The 15,341-nt window shown below is 36.0% G+C and overlaps 2 long non-coding RNA genes across 2 annotated transcripts in view; one reads left to right on the forward strand and one right to left on the reverse strand.

Annotated features, from left to right (window-relative positions):
• LOC140596646 (uncharacterized) overlaps positions 1–7,340 on the forward strand; it is a 36,068-nt gene extending 28,728 nt beyond the window's left edge. The window contains exon 3 of the long non-coding RNA XR_011998541.1: positions 5,104–7,340. This is a non-coding gene — a long non-coding RNA (uncharacterized lncRNA). The remainder of the gene's footprint in view (positions 1–5,103) is intronic.
• The window catches only part of LOC140596645 (uncharacterized), an 88,107-nt gene that overhangs the window by 25,897 nt on the left and 46,869 nt on the right, over positions 1–15,341 (reverse strand). Inside the window, exon 2 of the long non-coding RNA XR_011998540.1 lies at positions 1,883–1,984. This is a non-coding gene — a long non-coding RNA (uncharacterized lncRNA). The remainder of the gene's footprint in view (positions 1–1,882; positions 1,985–15,341) is intronic.

Raw genomic sequence — 15,341 nt, forward strand, 5'->3', positions numbered from 1 at the left:
ACACATAAATACCCAATTACACAAACATATTCCATAAAAGACATTGATTGAATCATTAAGGTACCAAAGAATAAGTAAGAACTGTCTAAGGCTTATATGGCACAAACTATGCATCTTTAATGCCAGACAAGTGAATAAAATTGAATAAATGGTACAACAAGACCTGATTGTGGATGAGAAAATTCAATATTATCTTTCAGTTTTTCTTTGTGTCTAGAAAGTTTCAGTCTAGTAGGGAAATGCACAAAAATAGTCAAAAAGTATATTCCTTCATTAAACCACGTTATATGTACTTCATCTTTATTATTTCAATTTGACACAATATTGCAATAACCAATATTATAAAGAGGTATTCAATATACCTGCTTTGTATTTCTTTTTTTATTTAAAGATTTTATTATTTATTTGAGAGGGAGAGAGAATGCACATGCAAGCATGAGCAGAGCGGAGGGAGAGCATGAAATAAACTCTTTGCTGAGAAGGGAGCTCAACATAGGGCTTGATTCCCAGCATCACGACCTGAGCTAAAAGCAGATGCCAAATCAGCTGGGCCACCCAGGCACCCCTGTATTTCTTGGTCATAAGAAAAAGAAATGAAATCAGTCTGTGAAAAAAAAGGCCAGAAAAACCAAACTTTTATTAACTTGGTAACTGACATAAGAAATTCAATTTACTTTTTACTAACTTTGAGTTTATGATGTATCTCAAGAGGAAAAATATGGAAACCTTGGGAATGAGAAATAAACTTGATTCTTAAATTCTACATGCTATTAGCAGGTACCAACCATACTACCACACATTCTAGACAAGAAACTTAAAAGGATAGCTATTCATAAATGAATCTATATTTCTCTTACTAATTAATAAACACCATGCTGTGAGTAACTGGTGATAATGTTCTATTAAGAAAAATCAATAAATTTACACTGAGGGTCAAAGTAATTGGTGTTGTGGAATAAAAAATGATGTATTGTGCATTGATCCTTTAGCAATCTTTTAACTAAAAAGAAGAGAAAGCTAATTACTTTAGCAGGTATCTGAAAATGATAAGATTAAAACAAGCTAATTATATGTTCTTGAATAATGACTTACTTTGATGAAAGTAAATTGAGGAAAAGCATACTGTGATTTAGGCAAAGAAATATTAGATTTTACTAATTACAACATAATCCTGATCCATTTAACTGCCCTTAACCTATTTTCAAGAAGCTTAAATAGAAACAGCAAGCATTATTAAACAGAACTATATAGCACATTTCCCCCATACTATGCAAGATAAACTGAAACGCCAAAGACATATGTGTATGTGAGACTAAAATGAAAATCTTACCAGGTAAATTGGCTAAAAAAATGTTCAATAAATTTTTCCTAATAACAATAGTTTAAAAGTAGTTTTATCGCATTAGTGTTCACTTACCTCAAACAACGTTGGAGAAATAAAACCACACAAGCTGATCAAGTCTTGAAGATCCTTTTATGTAAATACCACTTCTGATTAAGTTTTACAGACACATCGCCAAATCACTAATGTTTAGTTCTCATAACACATTTTAATTGACATTTACTCTTGCATAAATATTTTGGAATGAATACCGAAAACTACAGAATCTGACCCCATCTTTGTTTCTCAAAGCTTTGTTCTTTCCATTATTACTTGACTATCCAAAATTTTTCTCCTATCAAAAATCAATATGTGAAGAGAACAATTTGAGTTTATCTCCATTCCTCTCATCTATAACATTCAGCAATAAAAATCTCTAAATTTTAGGATCAATAATGGAATGAGAGTCAGTAGGAGTATTGCATCTGGTATACAGAGGGTACTCATAAATTGTACTGGTTGATGTAATTAGTGGAATTATTACTTTTTAAAGTTACATACCTCCTCTGGTTCTTCATCACAGTCAGCATCCTTCTCACAGTCAGAGAATGTGCAGTGAAGATGGAAGACTGCCTGCCTCATTCACAGGCTCTCCGCTTCACCCTGCAGGGATCACAAGAACAGGGAATGGGCTAAAGGCAACACACAAATCCTCTCCTCTTGTCGAGTTGCATAGAAAATGCATTATCGAATCAAGCAAATGGAGGGGAAAAAACTGTCCTATGTGAAATTTTCATAGCACAACAAAGGAATGTTGCTGTAAGAGATCAGAATATATTTCTTAAAAAATTATCCACTGATCCCAATAGATTAGAACTCATAATCTCCCTTAAAGAAGAGCAAAATTAGAGGAAATGGGTGAACAGAACAGAACAAAACCAAAATCAAAATTAAAGCAAAACCTCAACAGCAAAAGCCTAAGAGGGAAATAAGTCACAAGGGCAGATACTGGGTCACCTGGGTAGCTCAGTCAGTTAAGCATCTGACTCTTGATTTCGGCTCAGGTCCTGATCTCAGGGATGTGGGATGGAGCCTATTTCAGGCTCAGTGCTCAGTGCAGAGTCTGCTTGGGATTCTCTCTCTCCCTCTCATCATGTTTCTGTCTCTCTCTCTAAAATAAAATATTACAAAAAAAAAACCCCCAAAATACTGGGAATGGAGTGTGAGAGGATTAATCCTGTATAAAAGACATATTTGAAATGCCAAACTTGATAGAGTAGAAAACCATGGATATACAGCTCACACTTGAGAAATACCAACAGAATTCAAATAACTCCATGGTAAAAATAGATATAAAAATGAGAAAATAATGAAAAAAAGTGAGATCTGCACTCAGGATCTGCATAAGATCCTATGCAGGTAAAGTAATATTCCTTTGAAAAAAATAAGGGGGGAAAAAAAGAAGTCTATAATGGAACATTTTTGAGCTGAATAGGGTCCCAAGTGGTGCTCAGACAAAAAGGCCCCAATAACTGTAGCAAAATTAATTAAAGTGATTCCCATTTAGAAACTACTAAGAAAGTAAGGAATTCTAATAGGGAAGAAATATCTATAAATCACTAGATTAGGGCAGCCCCAGTGGCTCAGTGGTTTAGCGTTGCCTTCAGCCCAGGGCCTGATCCTAGAGACCTGGGATCGAGTTCCATGTTGGGCTCCCTGCATGGGGCTTGCTTCTCCCTCTGCCTCTGCCTCTCTCTCTCTCTCTGTCTTTCACAAATAAATAAATAAAATCTTTTAAAAAAAAACCCACTGGATTAAAAAAAATGCCTAAAACAAAACAAAAGCCAACTTCATTGATCTAAGAAAATTCAAGTCTAAAACAATACAAAAAAACCAAACAAAACACCTAAAAACAAAAACAAAAGTTTCATGGTACAAGAACTCTATGTCTAAATGTCCTCAGATATTCTAAGATTCATAGAATATGGTGACATGAACCTTACTGTCACCTCCCCTCTTTGCAACCAACTTTGCCAGCTTTAATTTTCTAGCAATTTTCTCAAGTTTTACTTTAGTACTACTAAAGAATATACGTAATCAAACTAAAAATATTCTTGGCCAAAGTACATCCTATTTATATAATGATTTTTGTATATTAATCCAGGCTATGAAATTTGTAAAAGTTCATGCAGTGGCTTAACTTTGTAATTTGGCAAGAGAAGTTGAACTTTGCTTTCGCCACAGTATAATTTATTTTAGAGGAGTTAAATTATGTCCACTGTATATCTATTACATGTTGTGAATTTAAGGACAGTTCCTGGGAGAAGGTAATCTATGTATGTAAATTGTGAGCTTTTATCAGGAACCAAGAGTTCAACTTGCATAAGGATAAAATGGATCTCTTTGCAAAACAGGAGCTTATCACTAATGAGTGGAACTTGGAACACTGGAATTATTTCTTTCAAAGAAGAGATGAAATGAAGGTAGCTCCCACTTTGGTATGGGGAGTGCTCCTTTATTCATAACATTCAATTAATACTTATTGAGTACTCAGGTTGATATTGGAGATGCCAAGAAAAACATCTCTTGCCCTCTGAGAGTTTATATTCCAGGGATAATATTCATAGAAATTTAAAATGTTGTATGGAGAGGGTGTATACAGCAGAGTTATTCACAGGTTATTATGGGAGTCAGCAGGCGTGGCATCCAAACCATTAGTGAGAGTCCAAGGACCACAGATCATGGAAGCTGGCTTTCTTCCTGTGAACTCTAAACTGTTATTTTTTGTATGTTAAGGTATATGAACTGTCACATGATCAACTTGGAGCAGAGGCAAAGGAAAATTTATTACCTCATACTTTTTCCTAGTCCATTACAAATTTATTCATTAATTGCCTCCTAAAAATACTTTATTCTCTCAAATAAAATCTTTAAAAAAAATGCTTCTCTCTCCTTCTACCCCTTCCCTCCTGCTCATGGCCTGCTTGCACACTTTCTCTCAAATAAATAAATAAAATCATCAAAACAAAAATACAACTTTATTGAGGTATGAATGACATACAAAAACTGTACATATTTAATGTATGCAACTAGGGAATTTCAGAAATAAGTATACATCCATGAAATCACCAATCTCTACCATAAACACAGCGCTTCCAAAATTATTCTTTTGTCCTTTTATTATTTTCTTTGGGTCGAAGTTGTATTTGAGGTCTACAAAGTAACAGAATACATTTCTGGATAATATATTTTTCTTATCTACCTTTCATACTAATTTTAAAAACATCCATCTGGAAGGAATAGGTAATATTTTAAGTACCTGTTGAAATTAGACAGAATAGGGCTTTAGTAGTCAGGAGAGTTATATTCTAACCTGAAATTTTGCAGCTGTAGTAGAACAATGCCTGAATAGGAATAGTTATGAGACTCTACAACCAAAATGTTAAGGAAAAGCAATCTTAGACAAAGATAACTATATACAGGCACAGACGGAACGAGTATTCCTTAAAGACAACTTAAAATACTTTGAAATCCATTTTTTTTCACAATAGTTTTTAAACACTGTCTCTTTCGCTGAAGTGCTATAGAAAATATGTTTATCACTGCAGTATTTTGGCTTAGAAAAACTTGGATTGCATCTTTTGTAACATCAGCATTGAAATACTTGAAAATGTCTGAATATAATAAATTTACAATAAATAAAGTACCACCTAAATCTTCCCTAGATTAGCAATGAGGTCTCAAAAACTGTCAGGTAGAGCTTGTATTTCCCTCTTTTACAGACCCCTTCTGATCACCACTCAAGAGGTCTCAGCTAGACACTGTCGTGGTCTCCCAGCATGTGCCAGAGTGATTCTCAGGTGGGAAGCGCACAGCATCTGCCTTGAGAAGTGATGCTTGGAAGAAAAGCAACAACCCTTTGAGAGGGCTTTTATTTTTCACACTCTACATTAGGCAGTGGGTCCAGAAAGGTACGATTTATACCATTTACATGTGGGAATCCAGAATTCTAAATAGGAGTGTTACAGACCACATGGGCAAAATATTATCCAACAGGTTTAGATTTAATATTGGGGTCTTATATTTTATATAGATTCTTCTGGGATCAAATAATTGTTTATACATCTCAATATGATTTACAAACTTTGTTTTGCATAGAATAATACCCAGTATTTAGTTCGTGTCACTTGCGTTTAGCTTTGTTATTTTCTCCCTTTATGATTGATGGTATCTTAGTTGTCAGCTTGGGCCAGCACATCGACACAAAATGAAAATATATATTTGATCATAATTGAGCTATTGACATCACTAGATTATGAGTGTTTTAAAACTTATTGCCATAATACAACACAGGTGACTTTCTTCATCTGCTTTCATTCCTCCGCTTCTGTAATAACAATCAGTTTTTCTGCAGGTGGAAATGCCTTTTAGTTTGCATAATTCTGTACTGCAATATTGCACCATATTGAAATATATGAAACTTTTGTTTAAGATGAATAGGTGATAAAATGTTTTACAAGGTTTATTTTTTCCATTGGCACCATAATGCTTTGTTACAAAAACAAATAATGAAAAACATCATCATTAACACTCAAAAAAGCACCATAAGGTTAACATGTTTGCTTTTACTGTGATATACTGTATATGATTTGACATTATAACGGTAAAAAGCAAATGAAAACCAACATAATGAAGAGTTTTCTCCATTCTCATTGAGAATCCAAACAAAACATAAACCTGCATAGCATCTTAGCTAAAATTGTTTACTTTGTTCTAATTTTCCAGAGTAACTTTGAAAGAGACTAAGAAATATAAGGTTGAATATGTAAGTTTCATTACGCTCCTTATGAATGTTCTTTCAGTTTTTTTCCCATAAAAACCAAGATTTGAAGTATTCATTCACATTTTCAATCTGCACTGTAGAGTTCTATTTTTTGACAACATAAATATTAACTTTAAGAGATTTGAGCTTTTGTTCCCAAGACAAAATAACACAAAGAGCCAAATAGAAATCTGACAATAAATATTCATGGTATAACAGATAATCCAGGTAACCAAACTTTTAGAAATGAATCCGTGACCATGCAATGCCTGCCAGAAACTGGTGCAATCTGTCCTCTTGCAGGACAGCTCCAAAGCTGGGGTCTTATATGTTACCAGAACTCCCACAGGAGTCCACTCCAGTTCCCCTCAATATTAACTTGCTTGACAGCACACATTTTGTCTCCTATTTGTTCCACTATACCACTCCCTAATAGTTTTTCCCAAACTTCATCTCAGGATCTGCTTCTAGGAAACCCAAAATGAGGCAAAAGATAAGAAACTGGAAATAAAGAGATGACTTATGGTGAGATATAAAGCCACAGAATGGACATGGAGACAAAATCATGATCAGTTTCTCATTGCATACAATGGAATTTAGATTTCATTGGGAAGGTGATGATTAATATGGAATGGTGCAGTTAATTGTATTTTAACAATTAAGAAAAATGTATTTTGGGATATAAAAACTGAGAAAATGCTCTCAAATGTCCATCTCTTGTCATGCTACAATTTATTTTTGACTAATCGTGAGCATGATGCAATTGCCTCTTTTCTGCTTGTCCTCTCAGCTACCATTGACACAGCTGGCCTCAATGGTTAGCTGGCCAATGTACCTGTCTATGGTCCAACAATGGTAATTACAGAAGGAAGAGCACTTATCCATACTTTGAAGTGTATTTGTTTTCATTTTTAACTAATATGCCATTTTACCATATGTCAGGATTTGGGAATTTCCCCACATAATCCTCCTTCATTTAATGATTGTTAGGAATATGTTAAGTCTAACAAATGATGAAATTGAGAGAAAGCAAAATTCTAAAACAGGCTTTATTATGGTTCGTTGTTTTTAGGTGGGAAAAAAATCTTTGAAAGGAACTAAATTTTTCATTCAGTGCAGCAAATATACAGAAGGTATGATGTTGGGAAAAAATGAATAAATCTTGATTATACCTTTCGAAGACTTCATAATTGTGTGTCAAGGGGGTAATATAAATTCTAAAATGGAAGAAGATTTCAATATGAGAAGAGTGAAATGAAATTATAGTTATTTATCATACAGAAATGATGAGCTGAAATTTTCTGAACTACTGGCAAAGGTAGAAGTTGTGTAAGAGGCAGAAAGGGAGAAGCACCTGTTGTTCTTGTCTGTTCAAAAGACCAACATGAAGTCCTTGCTCAAGGACACCTGCCTATCCTTCATTCAAGAATTCTGTGAACTGACTCAAGTATATAAAATTAAGAAAAGAGCCCAGAATCTCTAATCTGGTGTCTGAACTCTTTCATTCACCAAAACTAGAAGGTGCTTTTGTTTGTTTGGGTTGCTATATAAATCAAATGAGACTTCAAGTACTTTGCCTGTCACATTTTTTCCTGGGATCCCACTAATTCATTAGCCACAATCAAACACCTCAGTGTCAATTCATTTCCAGAGATGTAATTGTTCATTCCATTTGGTCTGTGACCACCAGGTTTTTCTACTAAGATTAAGAAACCGGGCAGCCCCAGTGGCTCAGGGGCTTAGCGCCGCCTTCGGCCCAGGGTGTGATCCTGGGGACCTGGGATTGAGTCCCACATCGGGTTCCCAGCATGGGATCTGCTTCTCCCTCTGCCTGTGTCTCTGCCTCCCTCTCTCTGTGCCTCTCATGAATAAATAAATAAAATCTTACAAAACAAAAACAAAAACAAAAAAACAGGTCAATTCCGGCTTATCAGGTGATTTTCCTTTGGTATGCAAGAAGAGAGCAAAGAAACTATTCTGGAAGTTATCTCTGCAATCTATGTCTCATAGGAAATTTACCTTTGTTCAATAGCCTGATTAAGAAAAAAATCAAGCTTTTGAATAAAACGCTAGAGTTAGAACCTAGATTCTGGAGTCTGTACAGATGAGTGGATGAGGAAATCTTATAAATATAATTGTAAGTAGTATATATAGTTCTCCTATAGTTAAAAGAAAAAAAAAAAGGCAGGATGAAGTACAGCTATATCTAATCTTAAGGCAGTGGCTAAGGCTGTACAATGATTGGTGATAAGATAGGGAAGAGATTCATAGAAGTACACTTTGGAATAGCCCAGAATCTGAGATGATCTATTTCTGTTACAAATTCTCAAAGATGTACCAGGGATAATGTATTTTTAAATAATGAAATGGCCAGGATAACCCATACTAAGGATATTATTTACCTTTTTTGTCAGCCTAACTGATGTGGGAAAAAAATAGTTTCAAAAACAAAGCATCCATGGACAAAGAGATTAATATATTAATTCAAATATTTGAGTTCCTATCATGTGCCAGACCCTGTTTCAGGCTCTGATGCAACAAAGAAAGGACTAAAACAGACCAAAACAGCAAAACGGCTTATTCTCATGGAAACTGTTCCAGTGACTAAGGATCTTCATGGTGCAAAAAGCACAAATATTCCCTTACCAAGGATGAGTTCACTAGACTCCCTGCTGAGTTCTAAAATACTGAACAGTTCAGAGTTCCTGATAGAGTTCCACACTGCCAGTTTTTAGCATACTGGTTAAATTGGACCCTTCCAGCAAAGGAAAGACATACTTAGCAGTTCCTCACTGTAAGAGACACTTGTTCTTAATTTAGACTTCCTTTGCCTTGTTCTTTCCAGAAACACTCTTGAATGGTACCCTGCAAACCATAGCATCCAAATTTACTTCCCAGTGTGGATAATAAGATAATTCATTTAGAATTCACTGGCTTTAATATGCACCCAATTATCTAACATAGGACCAAATGGCCTTGTAGGATAGTAGATAGGCCTATTGAAAAATCTAGCTACTGCTAGGCAGAAAAGAAGTATCTTGTGAGGCTGAAGTGCTTTCTTATGACATATGGTATATGTTTTGTGACAGCATACTGGGTCTGGCCCAGACACAGGTAACAAGGAATGAAAGTTTGGGCAATGTTGCTCATGATTACATCTAGAGATGAGCTTTGATATTCAGTTTAGTGCCCAAGGGAGGAATAATCTGGTGGATCCAATAGTGATTCCACTGAACTGGGAAATTCTTGAAACTAGTCTAAAGGTCAATATGTATTCCTCATGCCATTGATAAAACAAAACATAGGGTTATTCTGATGGCTTGGAAAGACTTTATCAAAGAAAATGTTAATGTGAATTTCAAAAGGATATAGATGACAAGGTGTTTTTTGGAATATTTCATTTTATAATAATGAAATAAAAGGTGGTCTGCCACAATTCAGGTACCTTTAATTGATCAAACATTATTTGTACATGTCATCTCTAATTGGCTCTATCTTATTATAGTTTATTTGCCATAATGTTTCCATTGCAGATTCACTCTTGTATTCATTCAATCATTCATTTATTCACCTATTCCACAAACATCTCTGTACCTGATTACCAAGATAAGAGCTTTTTTTTTCTACAAGGACACAAAGATAATGGTCTTCAAACTTCTGAAGTTTAGTATAAAGATGGATAAATTAGAAAACAGTTATGATAAAATTTGGTAAGCAAATATATTACAGGATAGAGCTAGTGGATGCTTTGATGAGTAGCCAGCTGAAATGGAAAATACCATCACGAAGAAGTGATCTTAAGTTGTATTAAGAAAATGTGTTGGAGATAAAGCACAAGAGTCATTGCAGACAATCTCTGTTTAGGGGAAACATGTCCAAGGACTCACAGCAGGAGAACATGGTATACTCTAGAGCTTGCAAAAGCACATACTGGCTAGAGTGGAGGATATAACAGGTAATAATAAATTCATTACTACATAAAGAAATGTACCTATGACATAGTGCTCAAAAAATGAATATGTGGACTAAAGAAGGTAATTATGAAGTCCTGAAGATAGCTTTTCTCCCAGTCTTTAATGTTATTCGTGTGAATTAATGCCATGTCTTCGGGAACCTAAAAAAAAAACCCTAGATGACACCTTAATATAGTCCCTCAAAATCAACACTGCACATTTATCAAATTAAGTCTTATGGAAGAAAATAGAGTTCTGTAGAAATGAGACACACAACAGATAGTTTGGGAAGAGAAAGGAAGACATTAGGAATGATTCATTGAATGAAAGCTCATGAGAATAGGGTTTGTAGAAGTAGTTGGCCGTGGGCTCTGAATGTCTAGAAACCAGGAATAAAGAATGGAATAAGACAAATACAAGATTTTTTAAATTTTATTTGAGCCTGATTGTAACTTGTCTCCAGAACATTGTTGGTAGTTTTGTTTTCCCAGAGCTGTGACAAAAGTCATCTACAGTGGTACGTTACAAAGAGAATTTGCACTAATTCAGGAAAACATTTTGTAATACTACATGATTTCCTAATAAGAAATTTTGCTATTTTGTTTCACACCAGTATTTAATTTTCCTTCAAATAGTATTACATTCTTAATGTCTAATTTCTTAATTCAAGAAATGCACTGATTAGTTAACTTGAGATTTAACTTGAGAACATTATGTTTCAGGGCCTTTATTTATCATTTTACCCCCAATGGATCAATGCATGCTTATCACTTTTATTAACTCACTTCACATTCTCTTTAACAGAAAGAAGGATTTTAGTTGTTAGTAACTGTTTTTCTCTTTAAAAACCACACAGTGATCTTTAAATAAATTAAATTACAAACTTTATCTATTCCCATTTTATCTGCTACAAACTAGTCAACAGAATTAGCCATAGCATTCACACTCCTGTTTCTTCCTGATGCTACAACATCCACATATAAGCAACTGCGTTTTACAACATGGCTTTAGTCAAAAACTAACATTGCTTTTGCAATGTGTATGATTATATGGAGAAATGATAGCTTCTCCAAAACAGACCCCAAAGCATATGTCTCAAACACAAGTTTATTTTTTTTTTCCTCATCTAACCATTCAAAAAGGGCACTTAGGATAAGAAAGCAGGTTTCCTACATGTGTGATTCATGGGTCTATGGATCTAGCACCATCAGAAATTCATTAATAGGCCTAGGAAGGTAATCAAGAAAATTCCCCCTGGCAAGGAAAGTGCCTTACAGTGCCTGACTAGAAGTTCTGCTAGTGACTTCTTTGGATTGCACACTTTCCCCAACAAGTTTTAACTGCATTTTATGGTCCCTGCTTGACAGCTAGCTGTACATTGAGTGTTCAAGAAAAGCATACACTAGGGGCTGAAGGTATAAGGATGGGAGCAGGTAACAAGTCTTTTAGACTAACTCAAACGGAACCATAATTGGACCTAATGGAGAAAAATGTGATGCCAGATACTGAACCAAATTCACAGACTCAATGCAATTTTACATTGTATACTTTGTGAAAGGAGAAGTATTTTCTGTCTGTGGTAAATATAGTATGCACGGATAATTGTAGGTAACTATGGTAGAGATTTCTAAATACCTACCAGGATCAGAATTTCTACTTCTTGGATATGCAGCGAGATAGATTTCCTAGTTACCCTATATTAAGTGTGTTAAGTCACTTAGGTTTTGTGACTTTTAACTGTCACTTTACCTAAAGTAATGTGTACCAATAACAGAAATGGAAATGAGACTCTAAGGAGTTGCAAAAGGTAGGTTAGGAATTAGGTTAAGAATTTGGGTTCAAGTTGGATGAAAGGAAAAATAAAATATTTGACATTCCTTCAGGGAGTTCTATTAGCTAAGTTGTAGAACACTATCTTTAAAATAGCCATTAAAGAGATACCTGAATGGCTCAGCAGTTGAGTGTCTGCTATCAGCTCAGAGCATGATCCCAGGGTTCAAGGGATCGAGTCCCACATCAGGCTCCTCATAGGGAGCCTACATCTCCCTCTGCCTATTTCTCTGCCTCTCTGTGTCTCCCATGAATAAATAAAATCTTAAAAATGAATCAATAAATAAAATGTCCATTAAAGATTTCCTGATCCAATCCCTGATTAATTCTATAGTTTCTCCTTGTCTTACATTATTAGCTATAATCTTACCTTACCAGATTTTGTCTTTCAATTCTTGAATGTGGCATGATCCCGCATCCACCCACCCCATATCAGAGCCTAAACAAATATTTTCTCTGCCTGAAATGCAATACTCTTAATTTTCCCAATCACTACTCAAACTTTAGGTCTTTGCTTAACGTTACTTCTTTTAGCAGTATAGCAACAAGCTCCACATTATTAGATTGGAGCAGACTCCTCTGACGTAAGAGCAGAGAACCTGTTCTGCATTCTTTCATTTGACAAGTACTTACTAACTCTTCTACATATCAGGCATAATATTAGGGGTTTGGGATACTCAGGGATATGATGTAACAGGGTATCCACTCTTCTGGAACTTAAATCAAGGAGGATGCTAAGGTAAGGGTAGAAGAATCAAACTGAAGGATGTTATTCTTGGAGACATAGTGATCTGAAGGCAATTCCAGTGAAAACTTGTAAACTAAATTGGTATTTAAAGTTTTCGCTGAAGAAATATTAATGGGGGGCGGGTGAGAGGATGAAGAACATAAGGAATGTGCTACAGTGCACATAGTAATGTACCTCCTTGGGGCACATCTATTTTGCTTGTCCAGCACCTGAGTTCTTGAGTTTGGATTGATAAAATATGAGATAGTTTAAGTTTTACCCAACACAAATTTATTTTGCTTTAGGGAGGTGACAGGGTAGACAGGGACCTAAGTTTATGACAAAAGTATAGTAGAAGCCTCATAGCTGTTACATTGAAGCTGCCTACTGTGCCCAGGAGTAGGTTGGGGCAAACTACCTCATGACAGGAAATCAATATGCTTTGAGTCCCTCTGGATTTTATATTTTACAGTTCTGTACCCCTTAGAGATATGTGACTAGAATCCATTCTCCAGTGCAGTTGTAGCTCATTAATATCAGTTACTCCTCACTAAGTTACCTTAATAAAGGAGAGGTACTTGCCTCTGTATATCATATTCTCAGAATCTCATTTATTTGGGATCCATGTCTGTCCTTAGACTCCCCGATTTCACATTGCAATGAGGATTAGGTCAAAGAAAATCCTCAGACTTCTATGAAGCTAAAGGAATGGCCTCAAACGGGCTGTTTTGTATCTGGCAAAGTGAGCAGACAACATGGGAAAGCCCCAGTGTTGGTGGAAGGGCTAAGAAGCAGACATGCTATATAGTTCTAGATATCAGAATGAATCTCAAAGAGGCCAGAGGGCAAGGAGCAACAAGTAGTACAAGAGGAGACTGAAAAGATAAACATGGTTATGATCCCAAAAATCTTTGCCTGTGTTAAGGAATTTATTTTCTGAACAATGAAAAGTCACTGAGGGGCTTTAATGGTAAGATTTTATTTTGAAAGTTGCAGTCCAGCTGCAACATAGGTACTTATATGAAAAGAGAAAATGCCCAGGGTTTAGAGATAATCTAAGCAAATATTAGGTAAGACTATATAGTAAAGGAAGTGGTGATAGACATGTATAAATTTAGGAGATATTTAAATGGTAAAATTGACAAGACTTGCTGAGAGATTGGATAGAACAATGGGAGAGGTATGTGGCAGGTAATAATTCCAGCTTGATGTTTTGTGTTATCGCTCGCCGTTTTCAAGAACACACACACACACACAAAAAACAGTGTTGGGATGAAAATCATGATTTTTGTTTTGAAGTTTGGTTTGAGGTCTCTTTGAAAAATCCAAGTAGAAATATCTATTAACAGGAAATATAGGTTTCTAGAGCTCAGGGGTGATCTGTTGGATGGGACTATGGCTTTGGAAGCCATAAGCATGGATGAAGTTGCCCCGAGAGAATCTAGAAGAAAATATGGGATAGAATCAAGTCTTACAGATTTCTATTATATATCGGTCAAGAGACAGAAGGAATTCACAAAGAAATGTATAGGTAGTGACTACAAACAATTAGGGAAACCTAGAGAGTGTTGTGACAAAATAACCAAGAAAAGAGCATGTTTTACAAAAAAAAAGTGTTGAAGTCTGAGTAATGGACATTGATTTGGAGTCATGAAAGTTAATTACCTAGAGAGGCCTTAGTGAGAACTGATTCAATGGAGTTGATATAGAAGCCAGTTTTGGGCAGCCCTGGTGGCCCAGCGGTTTAGTGCCACCTTCAGCCCAGGGTGTGATCCTGGAGACCTGAGATCGAGTCCCACATCAGGCTCCCTGCATGGAGCCTGCTTCTCCCTCTGCCTCTCTCTCTCTCTCTCTGTCATGAATAAATAAAACCTTTTTTAAAAAGCCAGTTTTGTTAGAGACTGGGTAAATGAAAGCAACAGTGAGTGCAGCCAATTCTTCAGAGTAGTTTGGTTATGAAGGGAAGGAAAAAGGAAGTTGGAACAATATAATAAGAGTACAAGATATATATTTTTACACCACAAAGGTAACTGATAATGTGAAGTTTTAAACAGGGAGGAGGAGATGAAAGAACTTTTAAAAGTTCATTAGAAGTCTGAGAGTAACTTTCTATTTCATTTGCAAGAAGCTTGGATAGCCCTAGGCCCTAGTTCCTTTCTGCCTTTGGTTTCTTAGAGAGCTGGCTCAGTTGCAGTAAGCAAGTTTGCAGAGAGCAGTGGCCTTGGCCTGACTTCATCATTCCTGGCAGACAAGGGCCCTGAATATACACACCCTTTAGTGGTGTTTCTAGGTTTGGAGACTCCTTGAAGATATATTTCTTTTACTCAAGTATCGCCCAATCTCTCAGGCTAATGTATAAATATGTAAAGCAACCAGGTGAGTTTAGGGAAGCTGGTTCAAGATTTATTCATGAGAGACACAGAGAAAGAGAGAGGCAGAGACACAGGCAGAGAGAGAAGCAGGCTCTTCCAAAGGGAGCCCAATGTGAGACTTGCTATCTGGACTCCAAGACCAGGCCCTGACTAAAGGCAGATGCTCAACCATTGAGCCACCCAGGCATCCCGGAAGCTGGTTATTTCTTGAAGAGCCCCACTCCATTGTATGTCCCATCTCCAGCTGGTTAAGGTAGGCCTCATCTGCCGGAACCTTGATCATGACACATGTCAAACACCTTTGCCTGGTCTATAC

Source organism: Vulpes vulpes, unplaced genomic scaffold, assembly GCF_048418805.1.
Source record: "Vulpes vulpes isolate BD-2025 unplaced genomic scaffold, VulVul3 Bu000000755, whole genome shotgun sequence".
In the NCBI taxonomy this organism is placed as follows: domain Eukaryota; kingdom Metazoa; phylum Chordata; class Mammalia; order Carnivora; family Canidae; genus Vulpes; species Vulpes vulpes.